The sequence below is a fragment of the Scardinius erythrophthalmus genome (genome assembly GCF_964197995.2).
Source record: "Scardinius erythrophthalmus genome assembly, chromosome: 7".
Lineage (NCBI taxonomy): Eukaryota > Metazoa > Chordata > Actinopteri > Cypriniformes > Leuciscidae > Scardinius > Scardinius erythrophthalmus.
The window spans coordinates 48,847,257-48,866,022 of NC_138227.1; positions in this window are offsets into that span (position 1 = coordinate 48,847,257).

Below are 18,766 nucleotides of genomic sequence, written 5' to 3' on the forward strand. Positions count from 1 at the left end.
TAAGATGGTGTTTGTTTCTTCAGAGTTAATCTTTGGATATACACCATATTAAAGGCGTAGAGAAACTGCTGATGTTTTGTCCCGTGTTCACGTGGTTTAAATATTTTGAAGTTTATATTTTTTCTGACTTTGTCTCTCTCTGTTTCTTTCTTAATTTTGCTTCCTAGACGTTGGGTTGCTGAAAGACGGAGAGTTGACGGGATTAGGGAGAATTTCAGGCTGAACCAACTATTGCTATTTGGACAAAGTGAATTATGGGAGTTGTTGTTTGCTTAAGACCATTTGCTCTTCTTTTTAGGGGGGGTGTGTGACGAGTCTCCGTTGTTCCTGCTCTGGTTAATTGGTGTGTCTAGCTGGGAGACTCATCAGGATAACGATGTACACCTGTGCAGGGCCATCAGGAGAATGATGTTCACCTATGTACATAAGCTTGGGCTTTGAGAATGTTGAGTGTGCTTCGGAGAGCTCCAGTGCTGAGAGACGTTGTGAGACTTGTTTTCTCTCGTTTGTTTTGTGTTTGGTTTGATTATGTTTTCTTTTGTATTTACTTTGAGCTTGGTTCTGTCTGACACTTTAACATCGTTTGTCAGACAGGAATTGTTACTTACTTTGTAGTTGATTTCCCGTTTTACCTATTTTCTCACTTATGTTAATAAAAACTTGTTGCAACCTTACCAACCTTTATTAAGTCCTCCACTTATTTGTCACGGCTTTGAGCCGGTCGTGACAAGCTCTTCAGCTAAGGTCCTCCCCTCAAGCTATACAGTATTTATAAATATCTACAGGCCACCTAGATATTGTGCAGCTTTCTTTGATAACTTTTCTGAACTGCTGTCTATGATCTGTATTGACTTTGACTGTGTGATTATCGGTGGCGATTTTAACATTCATGTTGATGACCTTCAGGACAGAGAGACCAAAGAACTGTACTGTGTTTTTTAGAATTATGGGCTAACTCAGCATGTAGCTGAGCCCACTCACACTAAGGGTCACACTCTGGACTTGATTATATCCAAGGGTTTGAATATTTCCAAGGTTGTAGAGACAGATGTTGCTCTCTCTGATCATTCCTGTGTTTTCTTCAACGCTGCTATTTCTGTGTGCAACCATGTTCAAACAAAGATAGTAAGAAAACGATATATCACTGAAAGCACAAGTGAATAATTCACTCACCTTTTCTCCTCCACTCCCGCTGTTTTTGGGTCCTCAATCACTGAATTTGTGAATAATTTCAATTGTAAAGTTACAAGTGTTATTGATGCAATTGCCCCCATTAGGGTCAAAGTTGTCTCTAGTAAAAAAAAATCTCCATGGAGAAATGACCCACTTGTAAGATCCGGAAAACGAGAGTGTCGAAAAGCTGAACGCAAGTGGCGAAAAACAAATCTCCAAGTCCATTTTGATGCCTATAAAGAGAGACTTCACAATTATAATTTGGAACTCAGAAATGCAAGGCGGTCCTTCTTCTCTGATATTATTGCTAAAAACAATAACAATGCACATGCTTTGTTGTTAACCCCCCCCCCCCATAGCATTAGCATCTGAACTTTTATCCTCCAAGGCCTGCAATGACTTTGCAGAAAATTAGACAATCAGTCAGTGCCTCCTTATCAAATGCAGAATATACATGTGGCGAGCACAACGAGGTCGAGGGCCGTGGGAGGACGGCGCGAGGCCGGTGGCGCGATTGATAATGAGCGACACGTGCGCGACGCACCGGTCTCGCATCTCTCACGGAGGAGCGGAAGCATAAAGGAGGAGCGACGACAGTGAAGAGCGAGAGAGGACAGGCCACAGGACAGGTGTTTTAGTTGATGTTTTGTTTTTGGTTTGTGTTGCCAGCAGTCGTCCGTGAGGGGCTGCTGGCTTTTACTTTCATTTTTGTATTTGTGTATTTATTTAATAAATATGTTTGAATGTCCGCCGGTTCCCGCCTCCTTCTTCCCGTAACATCTGAACCTCGTTACACTGGTGCCGAAACCCGGGAAGAAGGAGGGATACGCTGTCGGAGAGCCCTCGCTGCTGGGGGGGATCGCGGTGCTGAGGAGGTCGGGCAGCACGAGGGAGCGATGGCCGCCGATTGCTGCCCGAGGCGATGGTGCTGGAGCGATGGAAGAACTGGGGGGACGGAGCTCGAGCTCGCTGCCGTGCTCCTGGGTCGAGGAGGGGTGGCTGCCGTCCGAGAGGGAGCGGAGGAGTCCCGTTTGCCGTGGGCCGGAGCCTGTTGCCGTCGGCCATGATGGGGGCGGAGCAGGGAACGGGAGACTCGCTGCCGGCTGCCCTCAACCGGAGGAGCCATCGCCGTCCGCCAGGAGGCGGAGGAGCGTCGAGCTGTTCCCCAACGGATGTCCAGTACCATCGCATGGCACCGCGAGTGACTCTCAGCTGGTTGAGGACCGAGCGGCAGTGTGTCCGGGAACCGGATCAAGATTTTTTTTTTTTTTTTTTTTTTCCTCTCTCCCCTCTCTCGTCTCTGTCGCTCCTCGTGCTTCCGTCTCCTTTTCCCTCACCTCGTCTGTCCATACCCCCAGGTACCGCAGCCGCCGTGATCGGTCCCCCCGGGGAGGGGGGGAGGGGGAGTAAGCGCAGTCTCGTGGGTGCCCCCGGCCTGCGAGGGGCGATGGGGGTATGTGGCGAGCACGACGAGGTCGAGGGCCGTGGGAGGACGGCGCGAGGCCGGTGGCGCGATTGATAATGAGCGACACGTGCGCGACGCACCGGTCTCGCATCTCTCACGGAGGAGCGGAAGCATAAAGGAGGAGCAACGACAGTGAAGAGCGAGAGAGGACAGGCCTGATTTTTAGTTCATGTTTTGTTTCTGTTTGTGTCGCCAGCAGTCGTCCGTGAGGGGCTGCTGGCTTTTACTTTTATTATTGTATTTGTGTATTTTGTTATTAAATATTGTTGAATGTTCGCCGGTTCCCGCCTCCTTCTTTCCATAACATCTAAACCTCGTTACAATACACTATCAAGATACTCAGGCAAAATCAATTCCCATATGACAGAATTTCAAATAGTTAATCAAAACAACCTGGAGGACATTATACAACATCTGAAAACCTCCTCCTGTTGCCTTGATATCCTGCCAAATGACCTTTTTAAAAATGTTTCAAACTGTTGGCTTCTGATCTCTTACAGATTGTAAACATGTCTCTTCAAGCAGGTATCTTCCCACAGGCCCTAAAAACTGCAGTAATCAAGCCACTCTTAAAAAAGAATAATCTAGATACGTCACTAATGGACAACTATAGACCGATATCAAACCTTCCATTTTTAGGTAAAATAATTGAAAAAGCGGTTTTTCAACAACTAAACCTCTTTTTGTCCCTAAACAACATTTTTGATGCCTTCCAGTCGGGTTTTCGACCACATTACAGCACTGAGACGGCTCTTGTTAAGGTCTTTAACGACATCCACCTAAACACAGATAGTGGCAAAACTACAGTCCTAGTATTGCTAGATCTCAGTGCTGCTTTTGATACAGTCGGCCACGACATACTACTAAACTTATTGGAAAACTGGAATAGGCCTTTCCGGCTCAGTACTGAAGTGGTTTGAATCCTACTTAAAGAATAGAAACTATTATGTGTCCATAGGTAGTTTTGCATCTGAGCACATAAATATGACGTGTGGAGTTCCCCAAGGTTCCATCCTGGGACCTCTACTCTTCAATATTTACATGCTTCCGCTAGCTAAAGTTATGGAAAATAACAACATCAGCTATCACAGCTATGCGGACGACACGCAAGTCTACATAACTGTCACCTGGGGACAATAGGCCAATACAGGAACTGGCTAGGTGCATTGAACAAATTAACCATTGGATGTGCCAGAATTTTCTTAAATTAAATGAGGAAAAAACTGAGGTGGTTGTTCTTGGAACAAAAGAAGGAACGCTTAAAAGTCAGCACTTATCTCCAAACAACAACAATGCCAAAAACAACTGACAAAGCCAGAAATCTTTGTGTAATTATGGACCCAGATCTGAATTTTAACAATCACGTTAAGGCTGTGACAAAGTCTGCTTACTACCACCTTAAAAATATATCAAGGGTTAAAGGACTCATGTGCCAACAGGATCTGGAAAAACTTATTCATGCATTTATTTTCAGTAGACTTGACTACTGTAATAGTGTCCTTACAGGCCTCCCGAAAAAATCTATCAGACAATTGCAGCTGATTCAAAATGCTGCTGCTTGGGTCCTTACAGGGACCAGGAGGGTGGATCACATCACTCCGGTTTTGAGGTCTTTACACTGGCTTCCTGTGCCACAAAGAATTGATTTTAAAGTACTTCTGCTGGTTTACAAATCATTAAACGCCTTAGGACCTAGATACATGTCGGATCTGCTTGTAAGTTATGAACCACCCAGACCTCTCAGATCATCTGGGATAGGTCTGCTTGCTGTCCCCAGAATCAGAACCAAAAAGGGGGAAGCAGCATTCAGGTTTTATGCTCCACATATCGCAACAACTCTCAGTTCTTTTAAATCAAGACTGAAGTCCTATCTTTTTAAAGTTGCTTATTCTTAACTAATTCAGTGTACTGTATTGTAACTTTTATTCCTTTATTTTATTTGTTTTTAAACGTTGTTCTTATTTTTTTTAATGCATTCCAATGTTTATTTTATCTTTATTTTTATTTTATTTTCTGTAAAGCACCTTGAATTGCACTCTGCTGAAATAAATAAATACAAAAATAAAGTTACCTCACCTTACCTAATACATCTTTTGTTATCTCATGAATTGCACTGAGTTCTGCTTAGCTCTCTATAACAATGTGAAATTAAAATGAAAGTTTTGCATTTGCTCATATCTGGAAAGAGTGGTTTCTAACATTAAATTATTTGATGTAAATGTAATTAATATTTAATGAAATGTGCGCCAATTCAACATTTCTATAGCTGTATGGCAGATCTAAGGTAGAGTAGCTTGTCATGGCAACTTGAGCACTGATACATGTCACATTTTTATGTTAATTACAGGAACCTTTGATTGTGAGGCAGTTCATGGACAGAATGCTGAGAAGGCTTCAGGAAGTTCTGCGACGTCAGCCTGTGGATTTGGATTATTTACACTTTATTTTAAGTCATGAAGTGGGACTTGTACGCTCTTTTGCCAATGTAGTAGAACTGCCTCAAGGTGTTGTTCGTGCTTTATCTGTCTTATTAAGACTCCTTCGTTTACAAGAGGAGAGTTATCCAGCTGCTACCTATGCAGAGGTTCTGGGTGGTGATAGGGAACAGCCAAAGCTTGTAATTTCTAAAGAATGTCTTCAAAACCTAATCGACATGCAGTTGCCCATCCCCTGTGTAGCTAAGCTCCAGGGTGTCTGCAAAAGGTCAGTGTATCGGCAGATGCGTGAGTATGGACTATCAGTTACAGGATCATTCAGCAATCTCACAGATGAGGAGCTGGACAATCTTGTGCGCTCAGTTAAATTGAAGATGCCGCATATAGGCTATAGAATGATGAAGGGTGAACTGCAAGCGATGGGACACCGTGTCAGATGGGACCAGGGTTCAGCATCCATGCACAGGGTGAATTCTGCAGGGATCTTGGAGAGAATGGCACGTTTAGGCCGTGTTGCTAGAAGAACATATTCTGTCAAGGGTCCCCACTCACTGGTCCACGTGGACACAAACCACAAACTTAACAGGTACGTGTGTGTGTGTTATGTTTCACAAGAATATTGTTATAATATGTTTATATATTTATATTCATAAATGTTTGTTGAAATAGTTTGCAGAGTGAGTCTCTTAATTGAGCTTTTACAAATAAGTTCTATTCATGTTTGAAGGATGCGGGTAGATTTTGTATGCTATTACAACATAGGCTATAGATTGCTGGAGCTGTATTTAAAAAAAAAAAAATAATAATAATAATAATAATACAGTTTATTAATGAAGCTGCACATAGAGTTAGTTTGTGCCGCCATTCTATAAAATTCCAACATGTGAATGGGTAGCTATTTAATGATTGGTGCTTAGTGACTCTTAATCCATTCCACACTGTGTGTAAATGAATAAACCTCAGGGTTTATTATAACTTTCTTATGCTCAACCTGTTTGTTCTCTTACGAGAGGTTCTCTCGTATTGCATAAGTAGCTTACGCTGCGGGAAAGTCTTCTTTCTCGAGATACTGAAGCCAAAAAAATTATCCTTAATTTTTAATAATCTTGTCAACGCAGTGCGGCAGCATGCAGACCTAGGGCAGGCTTACTAGCGTGCCCATTGGCTGCCCTGCGGCAACTGCAGCAGCCTATCGCTGAGCCCTTGGCGTGTCGTCACGTCCAATGAGCGCTTGGCTCGCTTCATGCGTCACAGCCCGCCAAAGGGGTGTGGCTTAGTGTATATAATCAGGGCTCAGAGGCTGCTTCACTGGTTTCTGTCGCATGAAGCGAAGCTCTCCGTATCGCTGGACTCTGAGGAAGCCGCCGCCGTTGAAACAAGCGACCAGCACGCCGAGGATATCAGCCTGAGGAAGCCGGCCATCTTCGCCGCCTTCAGCCTTCCCTGCCTGCTCCGCTATCCGGCGAATTATATCCTTTTCTGCTCTGTGTTGTGTGTGTTTGTGTGTTCGCCTACCGCGACACACTGCATCTAGAGCGCGAGGCGTTTGTTGCAAAATGTCTCGCAATTCCTGTGGCTCATCCAGAGCCCCGCTCAGCGACAGGGACCGCCATGTGATCTGCGCTCTCTGCCTGGGTCGTGACCGCGCAGCCCTTGCCCTTACTTCGGGCGGCTGCGAACCCTGCGAAGAACTGCCGATGTCGACCCTGCGGGCTCGACTCGCCACGTTCGACGCTTCCGCTGTCTCTCCGTCCACTGATGCAGCAGCTGAGCGCTCGCCGGAGCCCCTCCCGCGAGCCTCGCTATCTCCTTCTCCCCCCCACCTCCCGACGCGCAGCGGCCGGCTTCGCCCGCACTGCCATCACCTCAGGGGATGAAGCAGACAGCGCTGCTATCATAGACAGCTGCTTACTCCCCTCTGTCAAGCCGCGCAAACAGCGCCGCTCACAAGGGATGTCAGAAACGGACGGTCTCGGGCTATAGCTTCCTTTACGTTACAAGAAAGCTACCCCCCCCCCCCCGTCACTGGCTAAGGAGAGAAGAGTGTTTAGCCCCACCCAGGTCGGACTACCTCCATTTCTCACATATTTCTCAGTCCCCTCCTAAACTCAGGCGACTGGAAATATATATATTGCAGTAACGAGCCTGTTTTTTATACACGCACGCCTGCAAACAAACGCTGACGCAAAACATGATGACGCTCGCCCCTTCCTGCGCTCTCCCCCTCTGTTCGAGCCGCGCAAACGCGCCGCTCACAAGGGATGTCAGAAGTAGACGGTCACGGGCTGTCTTCCTTTACATTATAAGAAAGCTACCCTGCGTCTCGGTCGCGCGTGTCACTCACCGGCCACCTCCATTTCTCAGTCCCCTCCTAAGTCAGGCGACTAGAAATATCTATGTTGCAGTAAACGAGCCTGTTTTAATACACGCACGCCTGCAAACAAACAATGTCACAGCACATGATGACATCTTCCCGCTCTCTCTCCCTTTGTTCGAGCCGCACAACTGCGCCGTTCTCAAGGGATATCAGAGTGGACGTCACGAGCACCGGCGAAAAAAGGAAGAGAGTGTGTTCTCGTCCCGCCTGGACCAGATTAACCTCCAATCCTCGCATATTTCTCAGTCCCCTCTAAGTTCAGGCGGCTGGAAATACTAATACTGCAGTAAACGAGCCTGTTTTAATACACGCGCGCCTGCAAACAGACGCCGAAACGAAACACGCTCTGTCATATGCTCGCGCTAACTGAACACTTATGTGTGCCCCTGTGGCTCAGTGGCAGAACATTAGGCTTCCGCGTCAGAGACCCGTGTTCGAATCCGGCTCTGGCGGCAGATAAATAATTATTTATTTATTTTTATTTTATTTTTCTGCTGGCTTCTCCGAGCTCGCGGCCAGCTTTCTTACACGCTGCTCGAGTACTAAGTGTAGTAAATGTGCCCACAACTCTGTGCTCACACCTACCCGCTGCTCGCTCTGCCACACAGTTACCCCGGGTTGCAGGTGCTCTAAAGCTCTCGCGCCAGGGGTGTTTGACAGCAAAACGCGCTCCATCCTTAGGGACCGAGCTACCGTACGCTGTACAGCCGGCCAGCACTGTTTACCAGCCCCCGTGTTCGAGCACCGGCGGCGCACGCGCCGCCCCATCCTCTCTGATACAGGTTCCCCATCCCGCGCAGCGATCTGAACCCAGAGACCATTCGACCCCTAGCTATGCGTGCAAAGCATGGGAAGCTATTCAGGGCGCGTCAGAATGGCTGCTGAATACTATAAAACACGGCTATTCGCTTCAATTCGCTCGTCGCCCCCATAGGCGGAAATCGCGGGGGGGTCGGGGGGGTCAGGACCCCCCCATCTGAGGGTTGTCCCCCCCTAAAATATCATTAAAATATGTGTATTGAAAATAATTTAATGATTTATACTTAAAAGTTGTGTAAGAAGTAAAACAATACATATGCAAACGGAGCAACAACAAAAAAACGTTTTAAACATTTTGATTCCCCCCTCCCTTGCCTCCCAGCGCCACTTTTACCTCACCACCGACACACACACAGTCCGGTGGGAGAGAACAAAGTTTTTGAATAGTTGTGGAACTTCAGTAAATCAATGTTATTTTATTCACTTTAAACAATGGATGAAGTGATAAAATATAGATGATGCTGAGTCTTTAATAAATCATCTAAACAAAAATTGATTGTGTACTTGTGTATGTACTTTTGTCAACGATGTAGTCTGCCATGTTAGCGATTAACGTAATAATAGCGTTTACCCGTTTTATAACGTTACAGTCTAGCTGCTATGCGTTTTCCTAGCTTGTTTAATACCGGTATATCTCTCACACACCCCCATAGAGTGTACGCATACACTACGTGTTAAAAGTTAACGTAACGTTAGTCTTGTAGATTAGACTAGTGCGGGTGGAGATTTAGATTTTCACGCTTTCACTGTGATTTAGTCGGTTACTCAGTTTATATAATTTAATATAGTTAATCTAATATAATATCACATGAAGATTTTCTTCATTTCTCATTTTTCATTTTTCTTCGTTTTTCTTTCTTCAGTGCAGTTTTTCTCCAGATATTAGCATGATAACAAATGTGATTTTGATTTTATAAGTTTAATAAACAAGAAGTTAATATTAAGTCATGTACATTTTAGAGAACACTTTGCCTGTGTTTAGCTCTTTCACCAACGAAAATAGTTGAAAACTAAGCCAGAGCACTGTAATTGTGTCTCTGAGAAACACACAAAGGTGTTTCCTACTGAATGAATCAGTTGAATCTCAATGACTCACTCGTTAACAGTGACTTGCTGCCTCCTACTGGCGGTTTTAATTTCACATCAAAAGTATATTTTCATGTTTTAAATCATTTCAAATATAAATATTAATAAAATATTTTTAAAACAACAAAATATTATTTATGTTTGTGTAAAAGCATCTAAATGCCACTTCAAATGCAGCTTCTGTGTTTCCTCTACATTGCAAATATTTTGTTGATACAGTCCTTTTGTCTTATTATAATTCAATTTGATTACATTTATGAAATTTACACGGAAGATGATGCATGCATAATTAGGTTTAAAAATGAATGTATAAAAGGTAAAAGGTCTGTCTCAGATGAAACCTAAAATACAATGTGAAGGACACAAGATAATTTAATAATTATTATATTACCGTGACGTGAACCTATGAACCTTACATATTTAAACACATATTTAAACAACAATTGCTTTGTGTTGTTAGCCGGAGAAAAGAAAAACGGACATAAGATCATTTTTCAGTGCACCAAAACGCCAAGTAAGTACAAAATTAAGGCAATATATCATTATAAAAATGGGTGCTTATGGAAATACTAACGTCACGGTGTCACAGGCAAAGGATACAGAAAGTACTGAGGGACAGGGAGACCAGGGACAGTCAGGTTTAGAATCTCAGGTAAGTGTGTTGAGCTTTTGTTAATGTTTTTTGGAGGTGTGTCTGTTTAGCAGATGAGCACCACTGGCTCAACAATTTATAGTATGATCAGCCAATTCAGCCAAAGTGTTATAAAAAAAAAAAAGAGTCTTTATTTAGAAGTCTTGCTATTGGGTTGGATGAGGTAGTTATTAGGAGTATGCAACACATCTTCTGTTCCAGGAGTCAGACTTTCTTGAGACAGTGAGAGTAGAGGAAGGGTCAGAACCAGGGAGAGAGCCAGAGAAAGCAGCACAAGGAGACAATATTGCCAGCACCAGCACAGGGGACAGGAACACAGTCTTCATTTCAGATCTCAGTGACTGCACAAAGCCGTACCAACCACACCCCCAGTGTATCGAGAAACAAATACTTCAGAACAAGTCATTGGCATTTCAAGAGAAATGGTACCAAGACTTTCCATGGCTACATTACAGTCCATCAGTAAGAGGGGTCTTGTGTTTTTACTGCAGCAAAGGTGTTTCTAATCAGTACCCTTTAGGTCATAGAGCTGATGCGGCTTTCATTGGTACAGGCTTTAGAAATTGGAAAAAAGCCATTGAAAAATGTACAGCACACCAGACCTCCCAAGCCCACCGACATTATGTGTTCAGTCAAACCCAATCAGTGCCCAGTTATCCAGTGCATGGGATAAACAGCAGGAGGTGGCAAGACATTGCTTGAAGAGAATTGTTAGCTCTGTACGGCATGTGGCAAGGCAGGGACAATCTTTAAGAGGCCATACTGATGAAAGTGGGAATCTGTATCAGCTCCTGAAACTTAGGGCAGAAGAGGATGATCCTATTTTATTGAAATGGTTAACAGATCGCACCATTGCATACACAAGCCCTAAATCACAGAATGAAATCCTGAAAATTATGGCCAATACAATAATCCGAGGCATTGCAAGTGAGATTAGGTCTCCAGCCCTTGTTCAGTTTTCTGTAGTAGTTGATGGTACCCAGGATATTTCTGGTGTTGAGCAGGAAAGTGTCTGTCTGCGCTATGTGGACCATGACCTTGTTCCACATGAGGAATTTATTGGATTATACTGTTTATCAGAGACAACAGGCCAGGGCATTGCCAAGATGGTAACTGATGTGCTGTTGAGGCTCAATCTGCCCATGTCTGCTTTACGTGGGCAGAGTTACGATGGCGCATCAAACATGGCAGGAAAGTACAGCGGTGCACAGGCAATAGTGAAGGAACAGCAGCCATTAGCCCTCTATGTGCATTGCGGTGCCCACTGTGTCAGTCTATCACACAGGCTGGCTGCTCAGCCTCCCCAATGATTCGGGACTGCCTTTCTTGGGTCCACCAGTTAGGCATCCTTTTTAGCCAGTGAGGAAAATTTAAGAGAATGTTTGAAAACATAGTTACCTCTGAAAATGTACCCATCACCACACTGAAACCCCTTTGTCCAACCAGGTGGACTGTGTGCAATTCTGCTATATTAGCTGTGCTAGGGCAGTATGAGCGGGTACTTGGCAGCCTAGAGGAGATGGCAAAAAGTACATCTAGGACAGCTTCAACTGCCAGTGGTTTATTTGAGCACTTCAGTAAAGGTAAGACTGTGTTGGGCCTCACACTTGCTTCTGCTGTTGTTGGAGAGCTTGAGTGCCTAAACATTTCACTGCAGAAGAAGACCCAGACTGTCTCTGGTATGCAGGCTGCAGTAGATTGTGTCCGATCCTCTCTTCAGGGAAAGAGAAATGACAAGAACTATCTTGAACTGTATGAGAAAGCTACAGCATTGGTTGAATGAATCAGTTGACTCTATTGAGACAGCAAATTCAAGGCGCTTTGCTGGCAAAGCAGTGGATCATTACAGGGCAGAGTTCTTTAAAGTATTGGATTGTGTGGAGGTTCAGTTTGGTGACCGTTTCAATCAAGACAGTCTAAAGACTCTGCAAAAGTTAGAGAGTGTCCTTTTGACCGGGGTGTTAACTGATTCAATAGTTGAGTATCCTGAGTTGCATAGAGGTTCTCTCTCAGTACAGTTGCCCCTCTTTCGGCAGAAATATCCCTGTAGCAGCAGTGGAGAGGCAGCAGAGGTCCTAAGGTGAATGCCAGTGGAGGTTCGGGGGTTGTTTGACCAAGTTGAGGTCCTGGTCAGAATTTTGTTGGTGTTGCCAGTGTCCTCATGTGAAGCTGAGAGGAGCTTCAGTGCATTGTGGAGACTGAAGACGTGGCTAAGGGCTACAATGGGCCAAGACAGACTCAACAGTCTTTTAGTGTGCAATGTGCACAAAGACAGGCTGGACAGCCTTAACATAAACAAGATATGCCAAGAGTTTGTGGGGCCCAGTGATACCAGGAAAAATACATTTAGTACTTTTGTTTAGTGCCTGTCCTGTCATGCAAGTTTGATTTAAATTACAGCTATGTTTTATTACTACATATAGAGCAGTGTCTATAACCTAATCATTTTATTTGTTACAAAATAATTTGATTTGTTTAATATAGGGATACTTTCACAATATTGATGTTTTTCATTACTTTTAAAGTTAAGTTTGAAGTAAAAACTTGAAGTTCTAACTTATTTTTATTTTACTTTTTTTCCCTCTCTTTTTTGTCTATACTGATCTCACTATACAGTTGTGTGAGGGTGTATTTCTAAAAGAGTATAGTCATGCCTTTATTTGCTAGGCATGGTAAGTGTTTTTGTATGTTTTAATTATAACTGTAAAGCAACAATGTTGCTATTAAATGTGCTATATAAATAAATACATGTTGAAGTTAAGTTCAAATTTCATTGTATTTTGGTGGGTTGACTGTGCAAACAACTTAAAAAACATTGCAATAAAATTTTTTATGATTTTGAAGATTTTTTTGGTCAATAATAGTCAGCTTTTCCATTGAACCAGAAAGAAACTTTGGGATAGTGGAATGGTCTCCATGCTACACTAAGAATAGTAGTAAGGTTTTTCTCTCTGTACACATTTCCTTGCAAGTACAATTTTGCCTGTATTATTGGTGTCCCCTTCAAAAATTGTTCTTGAAAAATGTTATGTTTATTGTCCCCCCCAACATTTAGATGAAATTTTCGCCCCTGGTCGCCCCCCTCGCTTTCTAGCGCAGACGGAGACGAAAGTGAGTTTAGAAGCAGCGCACCTGCTTCAAGCAGAAATAGCGAAGCTACTGCGCAAAGGGGCTATAGAACAGGTTCATCCTTCTCTGAGCGAGTCGGGCTTTTACAGCCGTTACTTCCTCGTACCCAAGAAGGACGGAGCGTTAAGACCTATTTTAGATCTGAGACATCTGAACAAAGCCCTCATGAGACGGCCGTTCAAAATGACCACAACCAGACAAATCCTCGCGCAGATTCGCCCAGGAGACTGGTTTATCTCTCTCGATCTAAAGTCCTGCCGTTCGGCCTGTCTTTAGCACCCCGTACATTTACGAAATGCATCGACACGGCTCTCGCCCCCCTGAGAAGACAGGGAATGCGGATATTGAACTATCTGGACGATTGGCTTATTCTAGCGCAGTCAGAGACGGAACTTGTGTCTCGCAGAATAGTGCTTCTCAGCCATCTGGAAGGTCTGGGTCTCTCGGTCAACTGGACCAAGAGCTCGCTAATCGCCCCGTCAGTCAATTTCCTTTCTTGGAATAGAACTGGACTCGGTGGCTTTGACGGCCAGATTGTCGGAGCAGTGCGCGCCGCATCCGTCACCTCACCGCATCCTTCCAAATAGGCAGCCAGGTTCCGCTGAGGACATTCCAGCGTATCCTGGGGCATATGGCCTCAGCTGCAGCAGTGCTCCAGCTGGGCTTATTGCGCATGCGCCCGCTTCAACGCTGGCTGAAAGCGCGTGTGCCCCACCGAGCCTGGGCGGCCGGCGGCTCGCGAGTCAGAGTGAATCAGGGATGCATTTCAGCCCTGCAGCCCTGGCTGGCAGCCGAATGGTATCACACAGGAGTGACTATGGGGGTGATCTCACACCGGAAAGTTGTCTCGACAGACGCTTCCAACCTAGGTTGGGGAGCGCTCTTCGAAGGCAGACCGGTCTATGGCCGCTGGTCAGACCAGGAGAATCTCCTACACATAAACTGTGTAGAGATGTTCGCGGTCGAGAAAGCGCTCAAACACTTCCTCCCATTCCTCCTAGGTCACCATGTTCTAGTCCGCACGGACAATACATCGGTAGTGGCCTATGTGAATCGCCAGGGCGGTGTCAGATCAAAGGCGCTCTGTACCCTGGCGGAACGCCTCCTCGTGTGGGCTCAGCACTCTCTGCGCTCGCTGAGAGCCGCGCAGGTGCCTGGCCACCTGAACGAGGGCCCCGACAGACTGTCCAGGGACAACGTTCCCCCTGGGGAGTGGTCTCTACACCCCCAAACAGTCCAGTCACTGTGGCGCCGTTTCGGCAAAGCGAAAGTCGACCTTTTTGCGTCAAAAGACAACGCTCACTGCCCAGAGTTCTTCACGAAGAACAAGGACGCGCTGGCCCAGACCTGGCCCAGCGGCCCGCTATATGCTTTTCCCCCGGTATCTCTACTGCCTCAGGTCATCAGGAGAGTCAGGGAAGCGCGCCACACAGTGCTCCTCATAGCCCCATACTGGGAGAACCAAGCTTGGTTCCCGGAACTAATACAGCTGGCAGACACAGTCCCCTGGCCGATACCGGTGAGGAGAGACCTTCTCTCTCAAGCCCGCGGCTCGATCTGGCATCCCCATCCAGAGCGCTGGTCTCTGCATGCATGGAGCCTCAACGGTTACCCGTTGATCTGCCAAGAGGGGTTATGAACACGATCATACAATCTAGAGCCCCCTCTATGAGGTGGCTCTGCAAGTCAAAATGGTCTGTGTTTAACAAATGGTGCACTGCCAAGGGGCTCGATCCACAGACATGTGGGGTATCGCAAGTATTGTGTTTCCTTCAAGAGCTGCTGGACGCGGGCAGGTCCCCCTCCACGCTCAAAGTCTATGTTGCGGCCATTTCAGCTTTAACTGTCTCAGAGCTGGGCCGCGCATTAGGAAGGAACGAGTTCGTCATCCGCTTCCTTAGAGGAGCCAGGAGGATGAACCCCCCGCGACCTCCCTCGGTTCCTATGTGGGATCTTTCACTGGTCTGGAGGCCCTGAAAGCGCATCCCTTTGAACCCTTGGAAACTGTGGATATGAAATACCTCACGCTCAACCGTTTTTCTGATAGCTCTGTCTTCAGTCAAACGAGTGGGAGACCTTCACGCGTTATCTATTAACGCCGCGTGCCTCGAGTTCGGACCTAATGACTCTAAAGTTATTCTCAGACCGAGGCATGGTTACGTTCCCAAAATATTGGGCACTCCCTTCAGAGCGCAGGTCATTTCTCTCTCAGCCCTGCCAACTCCCGGCAGCGAGGACGATAGTAATCTCCTCTGCCCGGTCAGGGCGCTAAGAAACTACATTACACGCTCCGCCGCTTTCAGGCGCTCGGAGCAGCTTTTTGTTTTGTTGGAGGGGCTGCACTGTGCAGGGAATTGTCAGTTCGGACCGGCTGTGCCGCTCTGTGCTCCCTAGTATGTGCTTGTGTACTGCGCTAGTCCTCTGTTGGCCGCCCGGCTCTCTGCTATCACGTTCCCCAGGCTCTCCCTGGGACTCATTCAGTGGATGCTGGGCGCGCACGGCGTTGACAAGGGAGTTCCCGCAGCGTAAGCTACTTACGCAATACGAGAGAACCTCTCGTAAGAGAACGTTTCGGTTACTAAACGTAACCTCTGTTCTCTCTAGAAGAGGGAACGAGTATTGCGTAACCCGCCGTGCTCGCGCCACAAGCTCATTCGCTTCATGCGACAGAAACCAGTGAAGCAGCCTCTGAGCCCTGATTATATACACTAAGCCACACCCCTTTGGCGGGCTGTGACCCATGAAGCGCGCCAAGCGCTCATTGGACGTGACGTCACGCCAAGGGCTCAGCGATAGGCTGCTGCAGTTGCCGCAGGGCAGCCAATGGGCACGCTAGTAAGCCTGCCCTAGGACTGCATGCTGCCGCACTGCGTTGACAAGATTATTAAAAATTAAGGATAATTTTTTTGGCTTCAGTATCTCGAGAAAGAAGACTTTCCCGCAGCGTAAGCTACTTACGCAATACTCATTACTCAAACCCCTGAGAATATGTTTATAATTGGAGGCACCGCGCTATAGAACAAATTTTTATTGTAGTATACTTGTAGCTAACTTTTCATTCTTCAGGGGAAGGATCAGACATTACCCTTTACTACTACTGGGATACCAGGGCTCCTTTAATATTATTATACGAGTGTACCCGGCTGGGGAGGGTTACACACGGCAGAGAGAAACCTTACAAGTGTTCAAACTGCGACATGAGATTCAGTGTGTCAGCCAATCTGAAAACACATGAGAGGATCAACACTGGAGAGAAGCCTTACAAGTGTTCACACTGCGACATGAGATTCAGTGTGTCAGCCAATCTGAACACACATGAGAGGATCCACACTGGAGAGAAGCCTTACAAGTGTTCACACTGCGACATGAGATTCAGTGTGTCAGCCAATCTGAACACACACAGGGGTTAAAGTGAAAAAAATTCCTGAGCCTGAACTTTTTTTTGGGGGGGGGGGGACTAGACGCACCATTTATTTTCAAGTATTACAGCTGTATCTTAATGGCATCTTTTTATGAATAAAAGCCAGTATCACTAATATTATAGCTACTGATATCTCGATGAAAATGATTTCCCCCAAAATTGTAAACGTTAGGCTTCAAAAAAATAAAAACTTTTATTTTAAGTGAACTTAAGACAATCGTCATTAAACCCATAATACATGTCATATTTATCTGTACCATACAGAAATTGAATAAGGTTATAAAACAGTCCGCACTGCATAAATTATAAATTAAATATAGATTAATCCTTATCAAAGCTACAAGCGTTCTTTAGTCAAGAGCAGTGAGTAATTTTCTCTGCTCCCTCTGTTCTTTAGGTCAACTTTACTGACAGACAGAATTAATGGCTCCTGTCACTTTAAGATCTTCCGCTGTTGACAGGATCTCACATCTCATTCTCTCTACCATTTACTTCCATTTAAGATTTTATTTAACTCATTTAAGACTGTTCTTGTGAGGATACTCGACAAAGAGGACATTCTGGCATAAATGTGTGTGTTATTGTTCGTTCAAGCGCGAAAGAGAACTCGATACTGGCGCGCATCTTTCTGTGCGTCGTACGTGTCAGGACATTCACTGAAAGCGCGTTCTCTTTTGTCTTGTCGCGCAGGAATGGTTTTAAAGCATTTGCGTGAATAAGCGTGATCATAACCCTAGCTAAAGGATGTCAGAAAGAAAGAACGGATGGATGCTGCGTTAATTGCGTTAAATATTTTAAAACGTTAAAGCTGGACAAAAATGAATCGCATGCGTTGACGTTGACAGCACTTTTCATACATTGCTGACAGAAAATACTGCGGTTTGAAGTGGACTCGTTTTCATGGTAGGCCTACACACAGAATGTTTTTTTTAGTAAGCTACACAGAATGTTCTACATTTAATATTTATCTAACAGTCTGAAGTTAACGTTACCCATTATCCTGACCTGAGCTAATTTCCTGAATCAACCAACTCACATCTCCTTTCTGTCTTTTCATCCATAATGACATTAGCCTGTTGTTGTTTCTCGCGTTTCATCACTAACTGTGTCGCAATCTATTTTTTTATAGTCTATGGTCGCAACCGCTATACTTGCGCATTAGAACTTTCAGTGAACTATTTTGCAGGCTCGGTCCTGCTCCTCTGTGGCAATGACGGCGTGCGGTTAAAAATCACAACAAACGAATTTGAAATTGGGGGGGACATGCCCCCCCGTCCGCATAGGAAATTATTCCCGTGGGTAAGACATCATCCCCGGGCTTTATGAACTTGCGCTCCATGCTTTCACCGACGATGCTAACGTATGGATCTCAATCACACTGTGTTGCCAGGACCCGCCCTGCTCTGCTTCTGATAGGCTTGTAACGTTAGTTAGAGCAGCGATCCTCTCATATGATTGGTAGGTGAAATCAATTGACTCGAAAATATTAAACGCATGCAAGTTCCCAATTTTTTTCCCCCTCACGGCCGCACGCCGGAGATCCGGCATGGTGCCGGAATACTTTAAGCCCTGCACACATGAGAGGATACACACTGGAGAGAAGCCTTACAAGTGTTCACACTGCGACATGAGATTCAGTGTGTTAGCCAATCTGAACACACATGAGAGGATCCACGGCAGAGAGAAACCTTACAAGTGTTCACACTGCGACTAGGGCTGGAACGGTTACCGCATTACCGCAATACCACGGTCACGTGACGCCTACCGCGGGTCTGAGCTTGTCACCGTCATCACCAAAAAAAAACAAAAAACTGGCTTTCGTGTCTAATAACATTGTCTTACATGGATTCAAGGTTTTCTAAACATAACATCATCAAAAGATGGAGCAAATCTGACCTTTCGCAAGTTGTTCCATGACACATAATAACATTCCATTCGTAGGCTATTGACTATAACCCCTGTGGCGCGTAACGGCTGCGACGCGGCTACCGGAGCTGATCGCGCCCACTCTAGTCAATGCTTGTGTTTACAACAGCCATGACGCGGCGCGTTTCAGAAGCGTCTCTCCGCGCCGCTTCGCTAAAGATAGGTGCCTAGTCTATTTTCGACGGACGCCGCGTCCAAGCCGCACCGTAAATAAAATAAAAAAGTAAAAGCAGGACCTCAGCTTTTAATTGCACGTGCTTATTTAACACAGTTCTCTCACGTG